Raw genomic sequence first — 19,761 nt, 5'->3', positions numbered from 1 at the left:
CTCCTGTGTGGTGAGGGTAGGCGCCAGGCAAATCAGGCAAATGCGATCGGCCTGGACGATCTGCAGACGTCGTTGAGGTTGCGGTTTTGTATCTGTTTATTATTTACCGGCTGTTGGCAAAACGTTTTACGAGCGGTCTGGTTAATGTTCAAGTTTGCGTGCGGAAATCGACTACGCGAATATGACCGTCGGAGCTGTACTGAAGCTTCTCTACGACCAGGGCGTCATTCAGTAGGAAGGAGACAACCGTCATTGATTGAGACCACGCTTTGGAGCCTTTTCTGACGTTTGCCATCGGTACCTCTTACGGAGGTCTCTTAAATATTCTTTCCATCGACGGCTGAAATTATAATGGAGAATTTTGATTATTTTCTATCTGTTGGATAAGGATAGCGACTCCATGCCTGGTTCAGGTGTGGCCAGAATGTGTGGTCCTTTCAGGAAATATATATGTAGGATAGCCCTTCCAAATAAACGCACTTGGTTCAACTTTATAATTATACGTAATACACTTTTATTTAAAATAAATGGTAAATGTTCATGTACAAACTGAATGTGTGAAGTCCGTCCGTTTGATCGTCCTATGTGTATGATGACTGTTTAACATTGTATTTGCCTACAAGTAGCAAAAGAATCAGCTGGATAACGGGAAATTTTTCACAGCTGAGATCACCTGTTCGATTTACTACGTATTTCGACACAGAGTTTTAAATAAACGAACTGAAAATGGAAATATTTTAATGAAAAATTTCATTCGTAACAATAATTAATTGCGTATGTATTACTCTTCCTCACCACCTCTGAGGTTACAATATAGGCGCGTTACCAATTTTTTTTAGTATATATATAGTTCAAGAAATAACGATCTAAACAATCTACTATGCAATAACAATACATATAAAAGTCACCCACAGCGAAATCTTAACTAAAAAACTCTATCAAAAGAATAGTGGTGGAGAAAAGTGTTCTAAACCTGGTACACGAAACGGATTAAAAGCACAGAAAACAATAATAAGCGTACAAACTAATTCTAACAAAAAAAAGTCGTCCTTTCAAAATATCAAATCAAATGAAAATTACATTCAATTATGAACAGTAATTCAAAAAATAAAAGACAAAACCACAGACTCCTATTATATTCCGACCCATATAGATAGTTAGTCAAACGGACCCGGATTTAATTCCAACTAATATCGACAAACAAAAAAATTACTAATAATTTACTAAAAGTAATAAATATTGTAGTATAACACGGCAACTCGACATTGTAGATTTGGGTCTTTTTTAGTACCACGAAACCCGCGCGAAGTGTCCATTGCCTTGAGTTGTTGTTGTTCATAGTACCAAAATCTACACGACAACCCGCGCCAAGTGTCGATTTAGTAGTATTTATCGACGTAAATCCTCGCGAAATGTCTTGCGTTTTCCTTCATTCTATTGCATTCGTATCGCAAATTCTTTATATGTATTCAAGAATGATAGAAGACAAGATTACGACAGGCTGAAGCGTTCACGACCCACGAATGGGAATAGGCAACAGAAGAATTGTCAAATGGAAAACGGAAATGTGAAACATAGTGAACCAAATTGAATAATGTGCAGATAAAATATCAAAATGAACGTAATTCTTAAATTCTTCATTTATAAAATGATCCAATATAATCATGCATATTTATAATTAAAATTATATGTTTTGTTACAAAAAGTTCGCCATTTTGCCAACTTTTTTGTTTTTTGGAAAAGTGAAAAAAATTCTTTATAGACGACTTTTTTGTACTATTGTTGTTTAATTCCGCCATTGTGGACTTCTTTTTCAAGTTAATACATTTTTCACTTAGAATTTTAAATAATAATTAAGCACTAGCCTTGACTTCAGCTCTTTGTTTTGGTTTTATTGTTTTGTACCACCGTACAATTTTGTTTTGCTCGCGTGTTCAGGGTCGTGAAAGTTGTCACTCAACAGGAACTCAAAACCCAAAAAAGCTAACTGTAAACGCCTGTCGTAATCTTGTCTTCTATCATTCTTGTAAGTATTTTAGATTATCTACTTGTAGGTTTATACAATGCTGTTTAACGACTGTCTTCTTGTCCTGTTTGTTAAGTTGGTCATGCCCTATCAGTGCTGCGTATTGTCATAGGTCAGTGTTGCCCTTTGTAAGTGAGGTGAGTATGCGTACGTATTAATAGGTGTGTCCACTACGTGTTGTCCTGTCATCGCTTCCCACATATATATGTAATTTTAGTATATAGGCAACTACTCTGAGGGCTCGGGATACTAGTAAGTGGCTTGTGGTTGCGGTAACGTTTTGTGTGCGCACATATGTAGATGGCGGCAATATGCCTTTTCAGAGGCGTCGCAGAAGCCGTGTAGCCCGACTTAATATTCGGGCAAGATTTGCAAGATGACATTGAGATAGTTAGCAAACTGGGACCATTTTTCTAAGAGAGGTTTCACTTATTCGTCCCAGCCGGTTCCGCCTAGCCATAATTCTTGTATCAGGATTTTCGCTTGTATGATAATTGGCGAAAGCCATCCTGCGGGGTCAAAAAGTTTTACCACAGAGGATATTTATTGGTATATTTTTTATGGTGTTTGGGTGATTTGCCGCGTTTTTCCAGACAGAATATCGTCAACATACGCGTGAGTTTTTAATACATCGGTTGGGAGTTTTAATACATCGGTTGGCAAAGGAAATTCGGACATTGTGTTTTCTGCCAGTCCGTGGAGTGTAGGAAAGACAGATATGGTGCACAGTTGACGCCAAAGGTAACTTTTTTAGTTTAAAGTCGTCTAGTGGACTATTGGGAGATTTTCGGAAAATAATTCGTTGAAAATCCTGATTTTTTTCGTGTACGAATATTTGTCGATAAATTTTTTCAACGTCCCCATTAAATACATATCTGAATAAACGCCAATTTAGAATGAGGAGCATTAAGTCCGGTTGCAGTGTCGGTCCCGTAAATAAAACGTCATTTAGGGAACTCCCCGAACTAGTGGATCTTGATGCATTGAAGACCACTCTTACTTTTGTTGTTTTTTTGTCTGGCTTTACTACTGCATGATGTGGCAAGTAAAATGAATAGTATTTGCCATTAATTACTTTTCCACATGGGCTTACTTCTTCTATATGATCTAAATGAAGGTATTCTTCTAAGACCCCATCATATTCTGGTTTGAGTTCTCCCTTTTTATGTAGGTTTTTTTCCATACTTAGAAACTGCTATATTGCAGAGGTGCGAGAGTGCCCTAAGGTGAGTATGTTTGGGAATTGTTGTTTTAAGGGTAGTCGTACGACGTACCGACCATTTCTTGATCTAGTAGTTGTGGCTTTGTAGAAGTCTTCACAATACTGATCTTCTGGGGTTTTAATTGGTATAGGTGGGAGTTCTTCTAACTAATTGTGAATTAAGGCAAAGTTATAAATTCTTAAATCTATTTAAAAACTGGACAAACTCAAGCAAATGCTTAAGCTGTTTTGGTGAAACATGGCTCTTTAGTATACAGGCATATGTCTTCGTTTTAGGCGTGTTTGATCGCAGGAATGTACCAAAGCATTAATCAATGGGTTTGGGTGTTCACGGAGTTTTGATATATATTTCAATCTGTTGTGCTCTACTTCTTTCTTTACCAACAGTATACCAAGATCTTTATGGATATTTTCATTGCGCACGTACCATGGCGAACACGTGATTGTTCTAAGCATTTTCGACTGGAACCTTTGTATTATATCAATATTAGATGTACAGGTCGTACCCCACAGTTGAATGCCATACATCCAAATCGCCTTTATGACCGCATTGCATAAAAGCATTTTGTTGTTCAGGCTAAGTTTAGAGTTTTTATTTAAAAGCCAATTTAAATTTGCAGCACTTATCTTCATGCAAGTTATTTTACTAGATATGTGTTTTCTGCAGGTGATCCCGTTTTTTGGTCTTGACGAAAATGTGCTTACACTTTTGTTCATTCACATTTATACGACAGTTGGCCATTCTTCGACAGATCTTAAGTGCTCCGCCAATATTCTTGATGCTATAATGGGGCATTTGTTACGGCTCACTATAGCTGTGTCATCAGCAAAAGTTGATTTCAAAACATTGTATATAGTTGGGCCTAAAACACTGTCCTGTGGTACTCCAGCTCTTATCTGTCGTTTATCAGATTAGAAGTCTCCTACTTTCACCATTAATTGTATATTTTTTAAATAGGACTCCAGTATTTTATACAATTCTAAAGGTAGAATGTTTTTAATCTTACATACAAGTTCTTCATGCCACACCTTATCAAACGCTTGAGCTACATCTAGAAATATAGCTGAACAGTACTCTCAATGCTCAAATGCTTTTCTTATTTCGTTAGTTATTCTATTAACTTTCTCTATCGTGATATGTTTTGCATGAAACCCGAATTGATGCGTTGGTATTACGTTATTTTCGTGGATGAAAGGAGGCATCTTTGATAGTAACACCTTTTAAAATTTTTTTGAAACACTGAAGAAGACTGATTGGTCTGTATGAAGACGGTTGTGTTAGTTCTTTTCCAGGTTTTTCTATCAGGATAATCTGCAACTTTTTCCATGAAATTGGAACCAAAACTAAGAATTGCATTGAAGAACAAAGAGAGCACATCTACAGCAATATTTGGTTATTCAATTAGCATTTTTAGGGTGAAATATGCATGTCCTGGCGACTTTTTCAAATTAAGTTATTTTATGATGCTCATAATTTTAGAAGGTGAAGTCTTAAAGGACTCGAGCGACTCATTCGATGTGTTAGGTAAGTGTCCCTATTATTTTTCACCTGACTGTATGTTAAGTTCGCTCATTTTTTACTTAAAAAAGTTTGCAACATTTGGTTTTGTGCTTTGATTACCTCTAGAATAATATTTTGCATTGTAGACATAAATTGAGTCACACATTGGATAAGGTTTAAACTCATTGTTTCCAAAGTGTATTCAACAAAGTGAACTAAATATATGACATTTAATTTTTTTTACCCGAATTTGACATGTTGCCATTGATTTAACCCTTACATTTATTCAAAAATTCAAATTTTGAAATTTAAAAGTAAACAAATTTCAAACCAAAAAACATATTTTTTAAATGAGTAAAGGAAAATGCCGAATACTTTCTGCTTATGCAAAACAACTCATGGAAGCATGTGCTCCAACTGACAAATTGCAAACAATTTTATCTCTATATATTATATTGTTCAAGATAAAAAAGACGGGTTAATGTTACTATTTTATTGTCAAAAACGGGTATGTCAAATACTTAGTTCACTTTGTTGAATACACTTTGATTGTTTCAATGCTTCCATTTGGTTGGTTTTGGGGCAATTGCATTTGTGCAGTGTTGCCTTTCACCATGTTTGCATAGCTCCCTTGTGTAGCATTATTTTTAAGAATACCTTGTTTTGAAGTATGTACAGGGGTTTCAATAACTTCGTTAAATGGAATATTTATCATTTGATTACGGCGTGTTTGAATTCCAACAGACAATTTCGTTTTTAAATATTTGTATACAGCGCAATCCCTATAGTTTGCAGTGTGGTTTCCACCACAATTACTACATTTTTTATTTAAACCCACTTTTTTAAGAGTACATTTTGAAGTAGGATGTAGATCACCGCACACCACACAGACACTGCGTAGGGTACAATATGCTTTCGTGTGACCGCACTCGTGGCAGTGGGTGCATTGTATTGGACCATTGGTTCCTCGACGGTAATTCTGGAGCAGATATTTTAAATTATAAATTGGGTATGTTTCATTTTTCTTTAGTTGCTTATTATTTGGCACCAATTCTATTTTGAACACTGCTTGTGGGAGTTTGTTTCTGTTAAATATATTTACTACTGATTGAATACTAAAACCACCTTCCAGTGCTTCTTTAACATCGTAAGAGTCTACCGAAGACTCTATACTATATATGACTACCACTAGGCCTTTAGGCCGATTGCTGTTCAATGCTGCTTCTGCTGACTACGTCCTTTGCTTTTTTATTGCCAGGAGTTGATTTTGTAGGCTCGGCAAAGCTGAAGTAGGCATTTAAGGAATGCCAACGGCTTTGCTGGTGAGGCTGCGCAGCACTCATTATTGTCTACTTTAACTTATTTTGTTTTTATCTTTTTGTTTTGTGCGCTATTTGTTTATGTTTATTATTAACAATGTTTATTTTTTATTTTATTGTGTGTTTTCAAACATAATAAATTTTATTGACTTTTCGTTTGTTTACTTTTTGAAAAGATCAGAATTTCCGGAGCTAATAAAAACACCTTGAACGCTTCTATTGAAAAACTTTGTGAACACTTTCGATCTTTAAAACCGATTCCGTGATGTCAGCAATAGGGGAAGCTTGAAATCTTGTGCAATAGCTTATAAAAGTATCACTTTCAGTGATGAATCTCTTGATATTAAATGCTCGTTTTTGTTTTATACTCTGCTTTGAGCGTGTAGCTTCTGCAGGTGTGCCTTGTTTATCGTCATCAGCCATTTTTGAAATTTTTTGAAATGCGCTTGATTTAGATTTTTTTGACTCTGTGTTCATTTAGAATATGAAAATTTGAAAATAAGATATATTATATTTCAGTGTCAACTTATAAAAGCAATTCCTGGTTTTACGCCTTATGTATGTATAAATGATTGGTAAGAGAAAAATGGGAATATGTAAAAATGTTATTCGTTATATGCAGGTAAATTTCATCTGCAGTTATGTTCGAATAAGTAGGTAGATTAATGTGCTTGGATGTTATGTCAAATATGTATGCATATATACTTTGTAACTAGCTTGTTACAACAATATATATAAATGTGTTTGCAGGAATTAAGCGAGTATGTATATATGTATGTTTGTACGTTTGTGTGCCTTTGATTTATTTCCTTTTTCGTGAATTTTGTCATTTACCTTTGCTCTCTTTTGATGCAATCCAGCTTGTGTTTTAAGAAACATAAGGGGTATTGCGCGAGAAATTTGCAAGTAAATACTTGATTTTTTTATGTGTGTGTGTTTTTACACGAAGTTGAGCAAATCTATATATTTTGAAATTGAGTATATAAAACTGCTTAATTTTACTTAATATCGGTACTTGAATTTAACCGTATATATAAACTCTTTTTACTGTTAAACGGATTTCAAATTACTGGTTTTATGTGATATAAAACCGTATAATAAAGCATACATATATATATGCATGAAAATTTAAGACCACAAGTGAAATGGATACACTCCTTTGAATTTCCTCAGGGTTTTGAAGTCCGTGTGGGTGTTTGCTTGGGATGTGACGAAGTTGCTGCAAAGAGTCGAATTAAAGAGCAAGCATTGGGATAAAGTTTTACACATAAAACTAGCAGATCCCAACTGCAACACTCCATCACAAATAGATATTCTATTAGGCAGCGACCTTATACCGCAATACTAGAAGGTATTGAAAAAATCTCAAACATCCTTCTAGCCTAAAACACAATATTCGGTTGGATACTGAGTGGGATAATTGCGTAAACAGTTTCCACCATGACAACTCAAGTTGAAGAAATTTCAAATGAATGCCTTAATTCATAATTAAGGAAATTTTGGGAGTTGAAAAAACCTACTAAAAAAGGGCGAAGTCAAAGCAGAATATGATGGCGTCTTAGCCTTCATACCTTCATTTATATCATATGGAGGAAGTAAGCCCATGTGAAAAAATAATTAACGTCAAATAATATTCATTTTACATGCCACATCATGCAGTAGTGAAGCCGGATAAAAATACAACAAAAGTAAGAGTTGTCTTCAATGCATCAAGATCCACTAGTTCGGGGAATTCCCTAAATGACATTTTATTTACGGGACCGACACTGCAACCGGACTTAATGCTACCCATCTTAATTGGTGTTTATTCAGATACGTATTTATGGGGACGTTGAAAAAATGTATCGACAAGTATTCGTACATGAAAAAAACAAGGTTTTCAACGAATTATTTTCCGAAAATTTCCCAATAGTCCACTAGACGACCTTAAACTAAAAAAGTTACCTTTGGCGTCAACTGTGCTCCATATCTGGCCTTTCCTACACTCCACGGACTGGCAGAAAACACAATGTCCAAATTTCCTCTGGCAACCGATGTATTAAAACTCCCAACCGATGTATTAAAAACTCACGCGTATGTTGACGATATTCTGTCTGGAAAATCGCGGCAAATCACCCAAATATCATATAAAATATACCAATAAATATCCTCTATTTCAACTTTTATCCTCTGTGGTAAAACTTTTTGACCCCGCAGGATGACTTTCGCCAATTATCATACAAGCGAAAATCCTGATACAAGAATTATGGCTAGGCGGAACCGACTGTGACGAACAAGTGAAACCTCTTCCTAACAATCTCAATGACATCTTGACAAACCAAATTTCACGGTGGGTAAACTACTCACCCGAATATAAAGTCGAACTACACGGCTTCTGCGACGCCTCTGAAAAGGCATATTGTGCCGCCATCTACATATGTGAGCACACAAAACGTTACCGCAACCACAAGCCACTTACTAGTATCCAAAGCAAAGGTGGCTCCTTTAAAGACGTTAAGTCTACCACGACTGCTACTAGCGAACTTAATATCCATGGTACAGACCTATTTAAACTTGGCGACTGGTTGGATTCCGAAATTGTTTTTTCCTGGTTGGAAAAACTACCACATGCGTGGAAAACATATATTTCTAACCGCTCTTCTCAAATACATGGCCTAGTTGGAGCAGCCACATGGCGATACGGAGCCAGTGCTGATATCCTGCTGATCTGGGTACAAGAGGGTGTACCTCGCTTCGTATTGCCTCCAATGGTGAACGGAATGGGTAACGGATGGCAAACGCCAGAAAAGGCTCCAAAGCTTGGAGATTGTGTCTCAATCAATAACGATTGTCTCCCCCTACTGAATAGCGCATTGGTTGCATATAGAAGCTCGTTAAACTATGCTTTTTGCCAACAGCCGATAAAACCGTGCATAAACCGTTAATAATAAACTGATAAAAAAGCGCAAAATAAACCACAAATAATAACTTAAAGATGAATGTCGATGGGGCAACTGCACCAATGCCAACCATGCGTTCGGCTGGCCATGTGCCACACCCTGGGACTGTCCCAACCGAAGTGCTCCGAAAAATCACGCAGCAACTCGAGCAACTCCGACGTCGCCACTGAATGAGCCACCCCGTCTCCGATGTCCACTTTGTTGTCGCTCTAACAGGTTGCCACACTGCGGCAAATTTAAAGGGATGCAACCTCAACAACGTCTGCAGGTCGTCCAGGCCCATCGCCATTGCCTGATTTGCCTGGCGCCTACCCACACCACTCAGTGTACGTCCAGCTATCTGTGTCAAATGTGTATGCTCGCACCTGCACCGCAACATCAGCCCCAAAACATGGCGACACCCTGCTCAACACAACCGCGGGGGTAGAAGTCGTCCTAAACGACAGGAACAACGAAGGCCGATAACTTCTCCGGAGGATTCGTGGCAACATTACGACGGCACCGGACTAGGCCACAATCCCTTCGTCCAACCGGCCTCAGCATCGTGGTAGCCACCCTGCAATAACTCCAGGCTAAGAATTTGCCTAGGGGACCGGGATGGCTAAATGAGCCTCAATTCCCTACGCTCAATCAACATACTTTACATAAATATCACACTAGCACTCAATCCCGGAAAACTAATAGCACCCTGGACACACACCTTTCCCAACATTCAACATACGCATCATAACAGCACACACGAGAATACCGCACTGGATATACAAAATCTATACAATGGAGGGGCACATTTGGATGTAATGTTTTTTAAGTGGGCGTGACCCCGCCCCCAAATAGGTTTTTTGTATATAACTCGCAAACCAATAAAGCTATATAAACCAAACTTTCTGCAGCCGTTTCTTTTAACCACATCCTTATACAGTCTATACAGTCCAAAAATTAAAGAAATCGGATAATAACCACGCCCACCTCCCATACAAAAGTTAGGTTGAAAAGATGTTTTCGTCAAAAAGCATCGATGTTAGCCATCGATGTCTCGAATCTAAAAACATCGATGCATCGATGTCACTTGCAACGATGTTTTATGTCGATGTTTTATATAACTTTTATTCACACCTTCACACTTTTTCGGGTATTAAACCGAAAACCTCTATTTGGATAACCTTTATTACATTGGAATTAGATTTTTGTAAAATACGGAGAATTCGTTAAGGGAATGTGCGCTTGGACCTGCGGTTACTTTTATGATTTATTTATACAATTTACATAATTCGATACTGCGTTTGATCAGAGATTCAAATTACTTCATTTTAAAGATGCTAGGGCTAAAGGAAATACTTTTTTTTTGTTTCATAGAAAATTAATCGCGCAGATACAACGGAATCTTCGGATGAGTGTGAAACAGAATACTCGTTTGATGTTTGGAATCAGAATAAACATTTGGTCCACCAAAAGGTTAAATTTACACGGACGGAAGGTTGAAGAGAAAGTGTATCTCGGCTGTTACCCCTACCCATCAGAAGCCGATAGAGTTTGGGTTGACATGAATACTGTGTTTCCGGGGTTGTATAAATAGGCTTATTAATATTTACACTTTGTAGCCTCTTCAGTGCCGAGTAAACGACTGTTTTCTAAACCCAGGGCAACTATCACGCAGAAGTAAAATCGAAAAGAAATGACAGTGAAAAAATTTTCCGTATCGTTGTTTTGAAATTCTGTTATTTATTGAGAAAAAACTTTAACAGACATATAATGCTAAGTGAAATAAAATGTATCAACTTAAGGCGTACTACATTTCATTTATTTATGCTTCTGCTTCTGTATCCCTTAGCTTTTCACACTAAATTTAAAATAAGTTAAAAAAGTTCAAAAATACATAGATGTATAGATGTTTAAATGGCCGATGTTTTTGATTTCGATGGGTTTTGAAGAAACTTCGATACATCGAACAATCGATGTTTCATTTTACGATGTTTGCATCCCTACGCGTTAGGCATTTTTGTGGGTGAGCATTTTCAGCCGTTTTCGCGACAGATGAGATTTTACACAGATATACACCAGATTGAGTAGTAATGAAATTAGTGCACTAACTCATGAGCCAAATAAATTAGTGCAAATGAGTACTAATACTAATATCAAAAATTACTAAGACTCATTTCCACGAAACCAAAAAAACTCATAGTATTTCTACACTTATATGAGTCAATTTATGACTCAAACGAGTGTATAGTAAAAATTTGATTTTACTCACTTATTCATTGGTCACGATGATAATAAACTTGAATGAGTTCGGTACACTGATCGGAACGAGTGGAATTGTGACTTCGTAGCTGAGCACGAAAGTTAAGATACCCAGTGAGAATTTTGTCACATTAAATTTTTCATTATTTCATTGAATATGCATTTTCGTGCGTCTTTATTTATTTTCAGTATATTAATATTAAAAGAAATATATTAGAACCTAAAAGTATTAACTTTACTGTCATTAAATAACTTAAAACATTAAATGCAATACACAATATCAACGAACAAAACACATCGTTAGTCAATTCCCACAGGTCGCATTTGCCTAGCAGCGGTATGGCTCATATAGGTTTAGCTTGACTGAATTATTGTCTCATGAGACAATTGAGCACTTCAACGAAACGTATCCAGAGTGTGTTAATACTATCAGAAACTCATGTGAGTAACGAAGAAACCATTGACATTCCAAATTTCAAATTTATGGCAAGTTTCAAAAGGGACAATCGTCCAGCAGGTGGGGTGGCTATTTATTATCGGTCTGATGATACTATGGCCAAATTTTCTACAGATCATATGGAAGTGCATGCGAGATATACCAGTATGTTTAGCACTAATGTTTCGAATATAGGTGATATATGTATTTCCCAATGCCATTCTAATAGACAAACAATAATAATGGCTGCCGTTTATATTTCACCAAAACAGTCTTTACAAGCAATACGAGAGTCCTTGTATTCAAATTTATTCATTTATTCTAAAGCTGCTTCCGCACTATTTATGATGAAAATTAATAGAAGATTTGATCATTATCCTATGATTTTGAGTGGAGATTTCAACATAAACTTTGCAGATGTCAAAAGTCAATCATTAATTGAATTTTTATATGAACCATTTGATTTAACGATGTCCATTGATCGCAATGATGGAGGATGGAGTCATATGTAGAAGTTCACGTAAGTGAGGAAAGTTTCTGACTGTCATTCAATTGGGAGTGGCCAGGAACGATTCTTTTACATGGGGCTCAAGCAGCTCACGACTTCCGGTCTTAGACCAAGTATCCTCTGGGTAGCCAACAGACATCCGTTTGGAGGCGAGCTAAAGTGAGAAGGCGAAACCCGCCTATGCGGTTGTGCGTAGGGTTTGGGACCCACCACATAAAAACACCCCCCAATGAAAAAGAAAAAACAGCCTCGGATGAGAGACCCCAATTTTGATGACGACCACTGCAAACGTTTAAAGGACTACGAAATAAGGGACCCTTAATTGGGAAGGTGCCAAGCTGGTTGATGTCCTTGTAAGAGTAAAGGCTGACATCACCGCAATCCAAGAAATGCGATGGACGGGACAAGGACGGAAGAAGGTGGGTCCTTGTGTCATCTACTACAGCGGCCATATAAAGGAGCGCAAATTCGGTGTGGGATTCGTGGTGGGAGAGAGACTCCGTCGTCGAGTCCTGGCATTCACTCCGGTGGATGAACGTCTAGCAACAATCCGCATCAAAGCGAGGTTCTTCAACATATCGCTGTTTTCGCCCACGCCCCGACGGAAGAGAAGGACGAAGTGATCAATGATACTTTCTATGAGTGCTTAGAACGTACCTATGAGCGCTGCCCCCGCCACGATGTTCATCCTCCATGACGAAACATCACCAAACGGTCTGAGGCTGATCGACTTCGCCGGGGCCCGAAATATGGTCGTCTGTAGTACTAGATTCCAGCATAAAAAAATCCATCAAGATACTTGGCTGTCCCCGGATCGAACCACTCGCAACCAGATCGATCATGTTGTGATAGATGGACGACATGTATCCAGTGTTTTTGATGTGCGTACGCTTCGTGGTCCCAACATCGACTCGGACCACTATCTTTTAGCAGCTAGGATATACACCCGCCTCTGTGTAGAAAAGCGCACACGTCAATAAACACAAGGAAGGTTCGACATAGAGAAGCTGCAATCACAACCGACAGCCGAACGATTTTCTACTCGACTTGCACTCCTGCTCTCTGAGAGCACTCATCAGCATCTCGGTATAAGGGAGCTGTGGGACGGCATATCAAACTCCTTACGTACAGCTGCAACCGAAACCATTGGTTTTCGGAAAAGTCAAAAAAACAGCTGGTATGATGAGGATTGTCGTCTCGCATGCACGAAAATTTTACGAAAAGATCCGGCGACTAACTGAAGGTTTCAAGACCGGAGCACACTCGTGTAGGACACCCAGAGGTGATCTAGATATTGATGACCAGAGTATACTGAGTTTGTGGAGGGAACACTTCTCCAGCCTGCTGAATGGCAGTGAAAGTACAACACCTGCAGATGGCGAACCAGATTCCCCAATCGACGACGATGGAGCAGAAGTTCCAATACGGCGGCGAAGAGCTGATAAGGTGCTTGCAACAGCTTTTTTGCAGAATATGGTCGGAAGAAAGCATGCCTGACGATTGGAATCTCAGTGTACTCTGCACAATACACAAAAAGGGAGACCCCACAATTTGCGCCAATTACCGTGGGATATGCCTCCCCAACATCGCGTATAAGGTTCTGTCGAGCGTATTGTGTGAAAGACTAAAGCCCACCGTCAACAAACTGATTGGACCTTATCAATGTGGCTTTAGACCTGGAAAATCAACAACAGACCAGATATTCACCATTCGCCAAATTTTGGAGAAGACCCGTAAAAATAGGATCGACACACACCATCTCTTTGTCGACTTTAAAGCTGCTTTCGACAGCACGAAAAGGAACTGCCTTTATGCCGTTATGTCTGAATTTGGTATCCCCGCAAAACTAATACCGCTGTGTAAGCTGACGATGAGCAACACCAAAAGCTCCGTTAGGATCGGAAAGGACAAGGTGACTCACTCTCATGTGATTTCTTTAACCTGATGCTGGAGAAAATAATACGAGCTGCAGAGCTAAATAGAGAAGGTACAATCTTCTATAAGAGTGTACAGCTACTGGCGTACGCCGATGATATCGATATCATATGGCAGCCAGCGTTTTTGCTCCCACGTCACTGTTGACAGTCATAACTTTGAAGTTGTAGATAATTTCGTCTACCTGGGAACCTGCATTAACAGCAATAACAATGCCAGCCTGGAAATCCTACGCAGAATCACTCTTGCCAACAGGTGCTACTATGGACTAAGTAGGCAATTGAAAAGTAAAGTCCTCTCTCGACGAACAAAAACCAAACTCTACAAGTCTCTCATCATTCCCGTCCTACTTTACGGTGCAGAAGCGTGGACGATGTCAACATCCGATGAGACGTCACTAGGAGTTTTCGAGAGAAAGGTTTTGCGGAAGATTTATGGTCCCTTAAACATTGGCAACGGCGAATACCGCAGACGATGGAATGATGAGCTGTATATGTTATTCGACGACATAGACATAGTCCAGAGGATAAAAAAACAGCGGCTACGCTGGCTAGGTCATGTTGTTCGAATGGATGAAAGTGCTCCAGATCTGAAAGTATTCGATGCAGTACCCGCTGGTGGAAGCCGAGGAAGAGGGAGACCTCCACTCCGATGGAAGGACCAGGTGGAGAGGGACCTGGCTTCGCTTGGTATAACCAATTGGCGCCAAACTGCCAGAAGGAGGGGTACGTGGCGCGCTGTTTTGGACTCGGCTATAACCGCGTAAGCGGTGTCTACGCCAGTCAAGAAGAAGAAGGAGAATGATCGCAATCTTAGCACAACAAAATACAAAACTACTATTGATGCAGTATTCACAAGATATATAAATAGATTTATGCCCAGTTGCACAGTTCGTTCTTAAGTTGTGCCCAAATAAAATCTTGGCTAAGCATTGTTGTTGACTGAGTAGTTATTTGCGTTACACAGTCGATGCTTATTTTCTATAAAATTCTATTATGATATATGGCAGTACAATGAAAAACATTTATTTACAAATACCATCTGTTACAATACCATCAAATTGAAATTATTGGTGATGAAAAATAACTTTGCGACGAATAAATTTAGAATCTGGGAAATTGATGGAAACAATAAAAGGACACCCAATTTCACCGCAAGCGAGTGGGGGCACCTATTGCAACTCGCAGGAAAGCATATAACCGTCATTGAATGCAAGACATTCCAAAAATTTGTTCAGCAAATAATTTTTATTTTATTTTTTGACAAATAAGTCAATATTCAAAACAAAGATCAGCTGTTACTTAAGCACTGCTTAAGTCACCCATTTTCAGTACTTAAGCAGAACTTAAAGCTCCGGTTACCGATGCTTGACTTGACCTAGAGAGACTTGAGAACTGTCACATAAAATATCCGTTTAATGGCCTTGCATGTATTTGATTACCGAACGCATGACTTGACTTGAAAGTCTGTTGAATTTAGAACTCTAAGGGTAATTTTTGCAACAGAAACATAACTATTGCGAATCTCTGCAAGAATTTGTGGTGATCTGCTCAGAAAAAAAATATTTTGCGAATTTATGTAAAGAAAAATTGATTGTAAATGTTCAAATACAATTTGAATAAATTATTTATTCACCTATCATTTATACGGTTGGCTGGCTCCAATTTATTACATCTCCTAACGATTCTAAATATCGAAAAACTGAACTACGCGTGCACGTTTCTTTCGTGCTATTCTACTCAAAGCTATATTCATATATTTATTAAAAAGTTTTCTTTCAAACAGAAAATCTTCACGTGTTCACAGATTTCCTAATAGTGAATATTTTTTTGTATACTAGTTTCAATTTTGGTGATTTTTTAATTTAAAAAACTTGACTGTAAAGCTAAATCTAGACCTATTGTTTCAGTTTTAGAATTTGATGAAAATCATGATAATAATTTTTTTTTGTTTTTCAATATTTCTTTATTTATTGAATCTGCTTTGCTTAAAGCCTAACAATAAGTATTAAAATCTTAAATCTCAAGAATGTGTTTGATCTTTTTGGTAGAACGTTGCTCTTTAGTAGGCAGGTAGATCTCTTCTTTTTAAACGAGTTTGATTGGAATGTACCAAGGCATTTGCCAATGGGTTTGGATGTTCACGAAGTTTAGAAATATATTTCTTTCCGCTGTCCTCTATTTCCTTCTTTACCATAGGAATGTCAAGATCCTTATGGATATTTTCATTACGCATGTACCATGGTGAACCCCTTATTTTTCTAAGCATTTTAGATTGGAATCTCTGAATTATATCAATGTTGGTTGCACTCGCTATATGTTTCCGCCACGTAAGCCTTCGATCCAGGTGAATCCCAAGATAAGTTACTTCATTCGCTTGGGGTACTAATACATTGTTTATTTTAACTGTCCGACATGTTTCTGGTCTTGGAGAAAATGTAACATGCTTGCATTTTTGCTCATTAATTTTTATACGCCAGTTGGCTAGCCATTCTTCGACACAAGTTAAGTGTTCCTCTAATACTCTTGATGCTCTAATGGGGCATTTGTTTCGGCTTACTATGGCTGTGTCATCCGCAAAAGTGGATGTCAATACGTTATTAGCTATTGGAATGTCTGCTGTATATATTATGTACAGAGTAGGGCCTAATACACTGCCCTGAGGTACACCGGCCCTTATTGCTCGTTCTTCTGATATAAAATCTGCTATTTTAACTGTAAATTTCCTATTTCTTAAATATGACTCCAATGTTTTATGCAATTCGAAAGGTAAAACGTTTTTGATTTTCCATAATAGGTCTTCATGCCAGACCTTATCGAACGCCTGAGCTACATCGAGAAAAATAGCTGAACAGTACTCTCTGTGCTCGAATGCTTTCCTGATTTCGTTTGTAATTCTATTCACTTGCTCTACTGTGCCATGTTTAGCACGAAACCCGAATTGGTGGGTTGGTATTATATTATTTTCGTGGAGGAAAGGAGACATTTTTGATAGTAAAACTTTTTCGAATATTTTGGAAAGACATGGTAAGAGACTTATTGGTCTGTAGAAAGATGGTTGTGTTAAGTCTTTTCCAGGTTTATCTATCATAATGATCTGCGACTTTTTCCACGAAATTGGATAGTATCCGAAACCAAGAATTGCATTAAAGAGCAACTTAAAGTTGTTTTTTGGGCCATTGGGTTGAAATACCTTTTCTAGGTGATTTGCAAAGCAATTTGCCTTTTCCTCATTACTGCGCGCCCAATTACCATTCCACTGTCTTATAGGCATCTTGGAATCTACTGGAGGCTTAAAGGGAGTTTTTCTTGCTAGAATTTGGACACAGGTGCTTTATATAATTTTCAGTATTGTATTCTTCATCGCGTTTAAGTGCTTTTTTTAACTTACGTACAGCCGATTTCAGTTGACGCAGAGTTGAAGGGAAACGACTTAACTACGTTTAACGTCTTTTAGGTGTTGCCAAGATAGCTGCATTAGTTATTACATCATTGAATTCCATTACGCTTTCATCAATATCTCTTCCTGTACTTATTTTTAAATCGATATTAATGTGGCTGCTGATATATTTTCTATATTTCAACCAGTTAGTTTTAAAAGATGTTAGAGATACTTTTGGCTCAACTATTACGGGCTGTTCGCATAACTTTATTAGTACAGGAGAATGATCTGAAGATAAGTCTGTACATGTATCTGCTGTTATTAGCGATCTATCTATATTTTTGACTACAGCAAAATCTATTAAGTCTGGTATTTTGTTTTTATCACTGGGCCAGTATGTCGGCTTACCAGGAGATATTATATCAAGGTTATTGTGCTTATTTATAATAGTGTAGTATAGCTGTCGTCCTTTCGGATTAATAAGACGTGAGCCCCAGTACATGTGTTTTGCATTGTAATCACCACCTGCTAGAAATCTTGGACCTAGCGTTCCAAAAAAATCTTTCAATTCGCAGTCTGTAATTTTAAAACGATGTGGACAGTATATAGCCGTCAGATTGAGGTCAGAACCTCGATTTTTAAATGATATTGTTGTAGCTTGTAGCTGCGCTGTAGCATGTGGTTCTAAAGCATGGTGGTTTAGCCGATTTCTAACCAATACTGCTGTTCCACCGTGCGCCTTTCTATCTGGATGATTTGCAACACGAAGTCTATATCCCTCTATAAAGAAATTGTTTTTATTTGTTAAATGAGTTTCTGATATCAGCATAACTTCTATGCTTTTTTCAGTCAGAAATCGTATTAACTCCAGTTTGTGTTGGTTTACACCGTTGACATTCCATATACAAATATCACTGTCCAACAAATGAAGACTTTTTGAATGGAACAGAATAGCGACCCTATAATTCTGAAAGGGTATGTTGAGTAGATCATTTTTGTAGAACAAACTTATGGTCCAGCACGTCTGAATTTTTTTTTACAGTGGGTCAAAGTTTTCATTTTTTGGTCGAAGGGAGCATTATACTATATGAAAAAAATGTTGTAAGTTAATGTCTGAGAGAATTCTTATGGTCAGAGTTGTATTGTGGAATTGTATGAGGATTATTTTTGTGGAAGATCTTAACCCTCTAACTGGTTTCTTTATGGGTCAATTTGACCCTTTTTTTCGAGAAAATCAAAAAATATCCTTTAAAAATGGACATTTAAGGATAAAAAAATTTTACGAAAATGTTTGGCGGAAAATTTCAGTGGGGGTCACCAAAGACACCATTGTTGTAAATAAAGCTCTTTACGATTAATTGGCAAAATTACACGCCAACATATACAAAGAAGGTGAAAATGTCGTCAAGTTCGGCCGGGCCAAACACTGAGTTCTCGCGTCTAGTCAGCTGTGACTTACAAATCGGGTGTGATAAAATTAAGCATAATTGACTTACTAAGCAGTACATATCGGGTGTGATTTTTACTAAAATTATTATAAACAAGTAAGGAAAGACTAAGTTCGGGTGCAACCGAACATTTTATACTCTCGCAATTTATTGAAGAAATTTAACCAATATGCGAAGTAAAGCTCACCGTATTTTTGAAAAACCTATAATTAGGTATATGGAAATGTTATGACCCGATTTTAATAATGTTTGGAACAGGGACACACTATTAGAATAAAACAATTTCCTCTGAATTAAATTGAGATATCTGAGAGATTTACCCATATTTTCGGTTAAAATTTATCCTTAGGCGCTGAGTTCAACATGAGTTCGATATCTGGGGCCTTGAAAAGTTATGGTCCGTTTTCGACAAGTTTTTCACAAGTGAAGCCAGAGATGATATGCACTAATTGTGTAAAGTTTTATTCCGTTATCTTCATTGGTTCCTTATGTTTCCATTATAAAATGAAGGAATAAGATGGATTTCAAAATTGAGTTACATGGGAAGTTGTCGTGGTTGTGAACCGATTTAATCTATTTTCCACACGTGTTATCGGGGTTTCAAGAAAATATTATATACCGAATTTCATTCCAATCGGTAGAGTAGTTCCTGAGATATGGTTTTTGACCCATTAGTGGGCGATGCCAATCCCAGTTTCCATTTTGTAAAAAAATCTCAGTCCAGCTTCCTTCTGCTATTATTTCTGTGAAATTTACTCTCTTAAGCAACTTTTGTTGCGAGAGTATAAAAATCAGAAGAACTTGTATT

The sequence above is a fragment of the Zeugodacus cucurbitae genome, chromosome 5 (assembly GCF_028554725.1).
Source record: "Zeugodacus cucurbitae isolate PBARC_wt_2022May chromosome 5, idZeuCucr1.2, whole genome shotgun sequence".
In the NCBI taxonomy this organism is placed as follows: Eukaryota; Metazoa; Arthropoda; class Insecta; order Diptera; family Tephritidae; genus Zeugodacus; species Zeugodacus cucurbitae.
Note: the sequence above shows the minus strand (reverse complement) of the source record.